General features: G+C 46.9%; 1 protein-coding gene across 10 annotated transcripts in view; it reads left to right on the top strand.

Annotated features, from left to right (window-relative positions):
• The window catches only part of LOC135910807 (prestin-like), a 271,569-nt gene that overhangs the window by 162,975 nt on the left and 98,568 nt on the right, over positions 1-10,026 (top strand). The gene's annotated exons all lie outside the window — the stretch shown is intronic.

Genomic DNA, 10,026 nt, shown 5'->3' with positions numbered 1-10,026 from the left:
GCACGGAATCGTTCCAAAGCTAGATTTTATCTGTGCTATCGCTGTTCACTGACATCTTGTAAACAGCTGCGCCACTGTATACTTTAACTGTTTCTACATAGTTTCTAAGCTTCCTAGAAACGCCTTAGATGCTTAGGCGTGCGTAAAGCCACAAATCTATACGCTTTTTATCGACAATATCAAACATTTGGGCTTACAATGAGACTATTGTATATATAGTGCACATACGTGGGCCTATTCGCTGTCCTTAGGAAGTGCCTGTAGACGGAGTGCGTAATTCATGGACAATAGGGCATACACGAAGTGGGCTTTTCCACACTATTCAGTTGCCCTACACAAGATGGCCGATCGTACGGTCACGGCATGAGCCGAGGGAATAAGCTTGCAAACAACGAGAATGTGTGGCTAGGATAACGGCGGATAATGGCAGCTAGGATAACGGCACCAGCCCCTGCGTTCCTGCTTTATTTCCGCCTCCAGAGCGAGCACTGCCACCCTGCGCAAGTCAAACGAGATGTATGGGGAAGCGAGCTTTCAGAACTTCGCATATTCATAATTACCTGCACACTTTCAACACTGGCCAAAACAGAGCAGTATATAAGGACATTTCTGAAAGGAATAGGGTCTACTACAGTTTTCTAAGCTTCCCCATTTACATCCAACGAAAACGCACGCCCATGCACAAAAGTCTACGAAGCATAGGCGTGCCGACAAAAACTGAATTTGTTTGTAATTCACATGAACAAACTGAAATTGACTGGACAGCAAAGCTTTATTGGACCGTAAAGTTAGCCAGCCTGGAAAAGTTGCCTGCATTGTGTTCACCTCGATGCTGTCCGTGCGAAGGTGTCGTTGTGATGCTAAAGCGGCAAATGGCCCATTGAGCGAAAAAGGTGCCGCCCTGTAGAAGCGAAACGGCAAGTAAATTCCCATCGGCTGCAACGCCACGTCACAAGCGCTCCTCGACGAAGCAGAGTGGGTGAAAGGGCACCCTCCAAACGCTAGCGCGTCAAGTGTTGCGTGAGGGGGAGGTGAGGCGAGAGGGCGTCGCCGCGACGCCACGTCACCCTCGCTCTCGGAAACCTGTGTTATCCGCGCGTTCCTTGAGCGCGCATACTCTCGCCCGCATTCTAACTGCGCCTCGATAAAGCCTGATTAAAACGCGCCTCAATGTGTCCACGCGCTCGTTTGACCGCGAAGAGTTCATAAGTCGAAGAACCGCTCAGCGGCGTTCAGTTGGACATCAATGATTCCGCATTCACAACTCATAAGATGTGCTAATGATTCATCGGCTTTCTCTCTCTCTGCTTCGTCAGAATTGAAACGAGACGGAATATGGCCGTTGTACGCTTAGCCGCTTGTTGGAACATAGCCGAAGAAACTATGGCGCCAGGGCTTGATAAATGCCTGAGACATCGGTGCGCTCAGCAGGTGCTGGAACTGGAATGCTGGCGGCATCCGCCGAAAACAGTGTGCGCTTCTTTTCATGCCGGAGAGGTCGATAAACATGACATGCTGTTATTGGCGGCGCACGAGGCCAACGTCGACAGCAGCACGGGCTTTTTCTCGGCCGAGGAGGTCGGGAAATATGGCCCACCGTGATTGCCAGAGCTGCAGACCTGTTCCTTCTGTTGAGCCCGCTGCGTCGGCGACGGTAGAGAGATCCCTCCCCGCATAGACAGCATCGGCGACCTCAGCCCTCGAGGGAGTCCACGACGCTGGGCGCGCCATGGCTTGAAAGGTGGACGCCCCTGTCATGTAACACGTATGGACATCAGCTGCAGCTCGCTGACTCAGTCACACGAGGCACCTTCGATGGCGAACGAGCCCAATTTGAGTAGAGGAGCTTCAAAGTATCTTTTATTTTCCTCCTAACGGCCATCGCGACCAAAGAAGCAGCTGCACCATGTTTGCCTATATCTAGTTCTATGTGAAATTGTTGCTGTGATGAAGATATGTCTGAAGAAGTTCGTGGCGTCAGCGTTAAAGCCCAGTGGCCTTTCCTGCCCGGCTCAATGTAGTTGTGTCTAAGACCGATTTCGGAATACATTATGATGACAAGCACACCAGGTGCAGCAAGTGGATTTCATACGATCTGTATGCCTGCGACATAGCTACCTGCTATATAAATGATTAAATGTTTTATTGCGACATTAATTATATGGACACTCCAGGCGCATTTCTGCCGTCGCCGTCGCCGTGAGGTTCCGTATGAGTGAAAGCGTGTGAGGGTGAGCCGACGAACGCGGTTCAATCTCGCGTGTACGAGTGAGGAACGCGGACCGGATGCGTGCCCTCTCCTGTGGCGTGCGAGGCAGGGTGATGAGACGAGGGGGAAGGGGCGTTCTTCTCCGGCGGCTGCTAGGGTACCTCGATGTCCTCGCCCGCTGCTCCGTACAGAGTCAGTTGGTATTAACAGAGGGGAGACAACCACGGCGTCGACTACGGCGTTGGCCACGCGAATCGCGGACGCCGTAGTAGAAGCTCTTGGCGGAAGCCGTAGGAGCGTGTTGCTGGTGCCCGTGTGTCTTGAAAGCAATCTGCGACGTGGCCAAAGTGCGCGCCCGCGCGTGGGCCTCGTCTTCAAAGCGATCTGCGATGTTTGCATAGTGCGGGTAGTGCCGGTAGCTTCGTATGCGCTGTGCTTTCGACGCTTCGTATGTGTTGGAGCGACAGATGCACAGAGGTCAACTGGCTCGCGGCTGCTGCCGCAATTTTATTTATTTCATTATTTCAAAATACTGCAGGCCAATGTGGTGGCCCAAGCAGGCGTGGGTTACATCCAACATGAATGTGCAAAGCAACAAACAACAAAAAAGCAAGCAAGAAAGAAGAAAAGCAGAAAGAAAAAAAAGAAAAATAAAGCTTAAGAGAGAAGGTAATGCTCCAACTCAGCGAGAAAATTATTGGAACCAAAAATGTCAGACGGCAAAGAATTCCATTCTTCCACAGTTCTTGGAAAATAACTGAATTTGAAAGCTTTTGATCGGGCAAAGAATGGGGTTAGTGCAAATTCATGGCCATGGCGTGTGCGTCGTGTTGTTAAGGGTTTTATACTGTCAGGCAGATCTATTTTTATGTTACCAAACATACAATTATAAAGAAATGAAAGGCGTCTAAATTTTCTGCGGGCTTCTAGCGTAGAAATACAGTTTAATTGCATTAGGTTGGATGGGGAATCAAGTCTACGATATTTGCCAAATATAAACCTAACAGCCTTTCTGTTAATACGTTCAAGTTGCATGATATCTTTCTTTAAATAGGGATCCCAAATGATAGAAGCATATTCAAGCTTAGAACGAACACACGTATTATAAGCTAAAAGCTTTGTTTGCGAGGGTGCGAATTTCAGCTTTCTTTTAAGGAACGATAACTTACGTAGTGCAGATGTGCAGATATCAGAAATGTCGGTTGACCAAGTTAAGTTGCTTGTGAGGGTGACACCTAAGTACTTATATTTGCCTACAATCGAGATACTATTGTTTCTAAGGGTATAACAGAACAGGCTCGGATTTAGTTTCCTGGTGATACGAAGTAATACTGTTTTCTGAGTATTCAGTTGCATGCCCCATTTTTGACACCAGTCGTCAATAACATTCAGTGCATGTTGCAATTCAATGTGATCTCTGGGGGATACAATTTGTTTAAACATGATTCCTAACACTAGCATTTTCAAAGACAGTCTCGACTGTCATCGAGTGATGTGTGTTCATGCTTACATTTACGTGCGTGTCTCCGTGCTGGTTAATTTAGTTGAAACACGTTGACGGGCTAGTAGGTTTCAATCAATGATACAATGTGTAAGCGCGACTGAACAAGGACGAAGAAAGAAGCAGACACATAAAGACAGCGCTGTCTCCGTGCGTCTGCCTCTTTCTACATCCTCGTTGAGTCACGCTTGCGCATTCTGTCATTCTTAATTTAGTTAGTAAGCGAACGTTTACCAGTTTATGCGGCCGATAAAGCTACTATCCTTACTTCGTACAGCTATCCACTAATTTGCTACCTCAATTGGTGCTTCGCCTTTCCGGCGGAACTGCGAATTTTTTTTATCTCCCATTGTCGGCGAGTGAGCTTGCGTCGAAAGCCACGGCCGGGCCATTTACTGACGAGGAAATTTATTCAGCCAAACAAGATCACCTTGGCAACCAGTCAAAACATACGATAATGTGGTCTCTGGCCCTCAATGCTTTGCACGTTACCGCTTTACGTACACTATTTACTGCCCAAATAAGTTACAAAAAATATTGCTTCCGAGTTCTTCGTAATGTTTGTTCACTATATCGATCAAGCTGTAACTTCTAGTTCACTGAAATTTTATTTGTCATTTCCAATAGCGGCGTTCAAAAAGACATATGTTGTTGTTGTCGTTGCCTAGAAACATGGCTGGTACCCAGGAGGGGGACTGACCACACTGGATAGATTGAAACGAACACCCAACAACATATCAAAAGGGTTAAAGGCGGACAGTTAGAACGTATCATTTGGCAACTAACTGATAACACCAATTTTGTGAGTACCTATACATCAACTAAATAAATAAAAATTTAATTAAATTTATAAGCTCAAGAAAAATAACAATAAAATGAAATGCCCCATGGTCGGTGACCTAGCAGCGTAACCTTCCGGATGCTTCAATGAACTTGTTCGGAGCACTAATCATCGAACCATGTCTTGTGCCTAACTGACAGGCACCAAAAGACAAAATGTTTGGTGTTGTAAGTGCTAAACCTAGTTTTCTAGTTTGAAAAATGAGGAACATTTTGCCAAAGGAGAAGAAGCGGCTTCAAGAAAGAAAGAAATGGTCAACAGTTTCTGGTTCATTACAAGAAGAGCACAGGTTAGTTATAGATAGACCAGATCTGTGGAGGTAAAAATTTTAGGCGGTGAACTCGACAGCGTAAGCTTGCGAACGTCACCTCACATTGGCGTGAAAGGCGAATTTGCTCGTGTTCCACTGAAATTTTAGATCTTGAAAATCATCTGCGTAAAGTATATATGATTCATTACAAGTCAATAATAAAAGGCGTTTGAACCTGGCCCCTGTTATAACATAGAAATCAGTAAGAACATTTAAGACCTGACTATTTAGCCATGACGATGCCAGCGAGTCAGCTGATTCATTTAAAAAGATTCCACTATGTCCGGGGATCCAGACAAAGCGGACTCTAGCCAGATTATCTGGGACAAGAGTCGGAAATATCTTCAACAGGTGTGACTGATTAGTGGAAGCTAAATGTGTGCCCAAAGGGCGTCTGTAACCACTATTACCTTAGATATATGTGGACCCAATTTTCGAATAGCCAGAATTATCGCCAGGAATTCAGAAGCGAATATTGGAGTGTAATCGGTGAGACGGAGAGAAAAAGACCATTTAGGCTGATTTGAAAAGATGCCAACACCGGCCTTCTCTAAATTTTGTGATGCGTCCGTGTAAATTATCATGTGAGAGGGAAATTGATGAAGGTGATCTTGAAAGAAACCTTCAAGTAAATATGCGCGCAGCAAGAAGTTTTGCGTGTTTTGGAAAAATATTATCAAAACCGAGTTTTACATTGAACGAACTAGGTTTTGGAGAAATCAGGTTCTGCAAACGAACTTGAAGTTTCGATAAAAGCACGTGAACAAGAACAACTTGTGTATTGTGTAATTATGTGTAATTAACATGACATCGAATAATTCTTACATGGAAACTTTTACAAACTCAGATGCCGAACTTTTAAACCTCCTGGTCTGGGACACTGTGAAGAAATGTGTGCTTCAAGCCCTTTCGCGATCTCATTTAGTGAATCCGCTGTTTCTTTGGGGTTATAGAACAGCAGTATGGGACCATACGGACAGTTGAACAGAATTTTGTTTCGTAAAAACCTATAAAGTGCCAATCTTCTTTTTGGTTTTGACAAAGTTTAATGTAGCGCATTTTTTTTTGTCTTTAGCTATCGCCACGGTTATTTCGAACACAGCTGCATAGAATTTATAGCCCATCCAATTTTTTCGGTGAATGATTATGTTGGAGACTTTTCCACGCTGCTTTCCTTCGCCTATAATGCCGTGTGCAAGCTTCATTCCACCAAGATGAAATTGACGGCGAGCTGCCAGACATAACCGCAAACTCAGCGGGCTGAATAGCAGAATTTAAAAGCGATATCACAAAGTCAGCTCTCCGTTGCTCATCACAAGGGGTCAGCGCTTTTAAAGCTGCATTTCTAGCAGATTTACAAGTTTTATATTTAATGAACTATCTTTGTCATACAATAGGAACCTGACGTGAACGCAAAATTTCGAAAGTGTTGGGTAAGTGATCGCTACTTGTTCCATTGTCAAAGGTGTACCAAAATGAAATAGTCATATGAGCCGAACAGAAAGTCAGGTCTAAGGAAGAAGAGGATCGCCCACGTAGAAAAATAACTCGATCTGAATTATGACACTGAAATTGTTGTCGTGCATCCACTTCCACAACCTCTTTCCACAAGCATCCGTTTTATGTCCCCAAGAAGTATGTTGAGAAAAGTCTACTGCCAGGAGCATTGCATTAAAACAGTTTCGCTACACCGAGTCCAGGTGACCATTGACTTGTCTCCGTTCGGGAAATACGCATTAGCCACTGCAAACGTAGCACTACCAGGCAGTACAAAATCCAATCCCAAAATTTCGCAGTCTGGACACACACGTTCAAAAGTGACAGTTACTTTATGGTACATTTTAGAGCGCAGCTCTTTGGCGTCCGTTCCTGGGTTTCGCGTCGTCGTCGGCGTCGTCGTCGTCGTCGGCGTCGGCGTTGTCGGCGTTGTCGGCGTTGTCGTCGGCCTCGTAACCAGCTCGCCTCCGCCGCCGCGCTCCGCCGCCGCGCATGCGCCGCTGCTCCGCCGCCGCGCATGCGCGCTGTCGGCTCTCCGGGCGAGGGAGGATGATGGAAGGGAGGAGGAGAGACTGTGGAGGAGGGCTGGCTACACAAATGGCTCTTTGGCGTCCGTTCCTGGGTTTCGCGTTGTCGTCGGCCTCATAACCAGCTCCGCCCCCCTTTCATCCCCCCAGCGCTAGCAGCGACCGACTGATACCGCTTTCGTGAGTCCGCTACCGCACTCACGAAAGACGTCGTGCACTTCCTGCAACTCGCATTAACCGTCCATCGATCCACACCGATGTTAGTAGTGGGGGACTTTAATGTTGACATAAAGACAAACAGCAATTTCCTAACACTTATGCGGGAGAACATCCCGTTCCTCTCGCTCGTAACGCGTCCCACGGCTGTGACAACCTCGCGAGGCACTTGTATAGATCTCGTCTTTGAGAATCAAGCATTGGTGTACCAAGTCGAACATATATCAGTCTATTTCTCCGACCACAAAGCTTCCTTCATGACTGTCAAGAACTGTTAATGGAGTCTTTGTTAAAGGAATACGTGTGAAAAATAAAAAAAAAATTCTGTGATAGCGCATACATGTGTTGCTCGATTTCTTTGCCTCAATCTATCGAAAAGGTGAAACAGCTTATTTGCTGCGCTCAAATTTCGCATTAGGAAGTAACGTAATCGTCGGTAATTTTTTGATTAGACTTATGCTAGCAGCCCACCGCCTATACCTGGGCAATCTATACGAAATGTTCCAAAATTATTAATAGTAAATGTTTGGATGGGACGAAAGCCATGATTCTTGAAGTAGAATAACATCTGGAATTAGTTTGTGTACTAGATAGCGAAGGTCAACGTAACTGGGGGATATAGAGCGGCAATTCGGGGAGGGACCGGAGACCGGCACTCACGGTCCCTGCAAAAAAACACAAAAAAAAACGAACCTATATAAGAAACCAAGCACTACAAGCATTTAAAGTGTGGCCAATCTCCTTTCGGATACGTCACAAGAGAATCAATTGGAAGCTTGGCCGTGGATTTCGAACCGTCAGAGCCCTGGCGAGGCAGCTGATCTCCTTTTTCTTCGATGCCACAAGACTTACGCGTTCGACCAAGCTCATAAACTTGAGTGTCATCTCTCGTAGCTGAGCAGTCGCATTTCGTCATCTCGAGAGATGGCGCCACCTTGCATGGCGCCTTAACGCCTCTCAATTGGGGGATTTTAGGCACTTCTACCCGAAGCGTGGGCTTAGCGGTTATGGCGTTGCGCTGCTAAGCTTGAGGTCGTGGGATCAAATCCCGGCTTCGACGGCCGCAAATGCAAAAACGCCCGTGTCCCGTACATTGGGGCACGTTAAAGATCCCCTAGTGGTTAAAATTATTCCGCAGTCTCCCTCTACGGCGCGCCTCATGATGAAATCGTGGCTTTGGCACGTAAAACCCCAGAATTCAATCCATTCTTTTTTTTTGGGCAGTGTGCTCTGTCTCCCTGGGCTCTTTCGCTGCCTGTCTTGTGACCTTCAGCCGTTTTTCTTCTAGCTGGGCATCGTCCATATAGACCTGTGCACAATATGGCGTGGCGTGGTGTGGTGCGGTGGGGTGGGATGTGCCTTTGCGAACATGTACTACACCCATATTAAGATTATGGCTAGTATCATCTCCAACCAACCTGCTTTGCCGGGTGCCATTTCATGCTTACATCTACTCTGCACAATGGGAAGGCCAGCATTTATTTATTTTTTTCTTCTGACGCACATGAGGACTCTCTGTGCGTGCATTGCAATGGATGTGTGCTGTTGCAATCACTCTGACACGCTATACGTTAACATTCTTACGCGCACTTGTTGCTCGGCTACAACGAGGAGAATAAACATTCGTGCGATTCGTCTTTACATTTAACATTTGTCGCTCCTATTCTTTGTTGTCTTCGACAGCTGTGGTCTTGAGGAGCACGGAATCTCGCGAAGACGCTGACACCGGTTCTGAGAATCTCCGCCATCACTTATGCGCGAGAAATTCCGCGTCGTCGCGCCGACCGCAGCGAGTCTATAGCAAAATAAGCCAACTGCGAACTCCGGTTGACAGGCTGGCCTCAGCCATCTAGCCGCGTGACGTTCGGCATGCTGCAGCCGGAGGTCGGGGGCCGACGTCATTGTAATGCTGACGAGTACGGCATTCCCGATTCCTGCAGGAGGCCGCGCGTCTTTTTTTTTTTTTTCGGACAACAATGCATGGTGTCCGCGGAGAGAGGCTAAAGAAGACTAAGATGTCTCCTGACGAGGCCTAACAACGTCAATTGACGTCAATTGGTTCATTGGCGGCGCTCGTACTGTGCGACTGCGACGACGAGACGGTTCCTTGTACTTCTGCGAAAAATTCCACCAAAAGGCGTGTTAAAACTCGATTGGTCAACATAGGCAAACAGCCCAAGCTAACGGCCACAAAGAGCCAACTCATTGCCGACGTAATGCTACGTGCCATCCCATGCTGTGAACCGAAGTGCAACAACAGGCACAAGTGCCGGCTCCTTTTATCGAATCGGCTGTGCCGTTGACCTCTTGCATTGATTCCTAAATTTGTGGTGAAAACGTCAAATGCGTTGCATTAGGAAGTTCACAAAAACATCAACTTGGAAAACTTTTAAAACGTTTCTAGAGGGAAATCGGACGGTAAACGGTAATTCCAGTAGGACAACCTCTACGTCAATCTGACGTCATTCAGGGCACAGTTCGGCGAGCATTCTGGTTCTTTTTTCTTACGCCCCCATGTACCGACGGGCGCCGCTTGCTGCGCCCACCGCAGCGGCGTTGCGCGGTTTGAGTTTCCGCGTAACAGAATTACGTTTTGTCGCATATTGAAATTACAATCCGACGCTATCATGTGTGTGGAGGTTACGTGTTAGTCGTATCTTACTAATTTTCGAACGCATTTTACTTTGAGAAATTCAATGAGTTCAGTAACACCTATGCGCCACGCGGAGGGCCTGCGTGGTTGAGAATGCGTGGTTGGGGATGATTTTTCTATAACGGACAACGCCGCCGACGCCGACACCGGGTTTTCCGCAACACGGGGCCCTTAACGCTGTCGCGGTAAAATGTTCACTCGAGGTGGAAGAATTTGCCAGTCTCAATATACGCAACACCTCTCTTCGGTATTCCTTTAAAGGCGTTGTCGGT

This window comes from Dermacentor albipictus, chromosome 5 (assembly GCF_038994185.2).
Source record: "Dermacentor albipictus isolate Rhodes 1998 colony chromosome 5, USDA_Dalb.pri_finalv2, whole genome shotgun sequence".
Classification (NCBI taxonomy): Eukaryota; Metazoa; Arthropoda; class Arachnida; order Ixodida; family Ixodidae; genus Dermacentor; species Dermacentor albipictus.
Note: the sequence above shows the minus strand (reverse complement) of the source record. Positions and strands in the feature narration are given on the sequence as shown.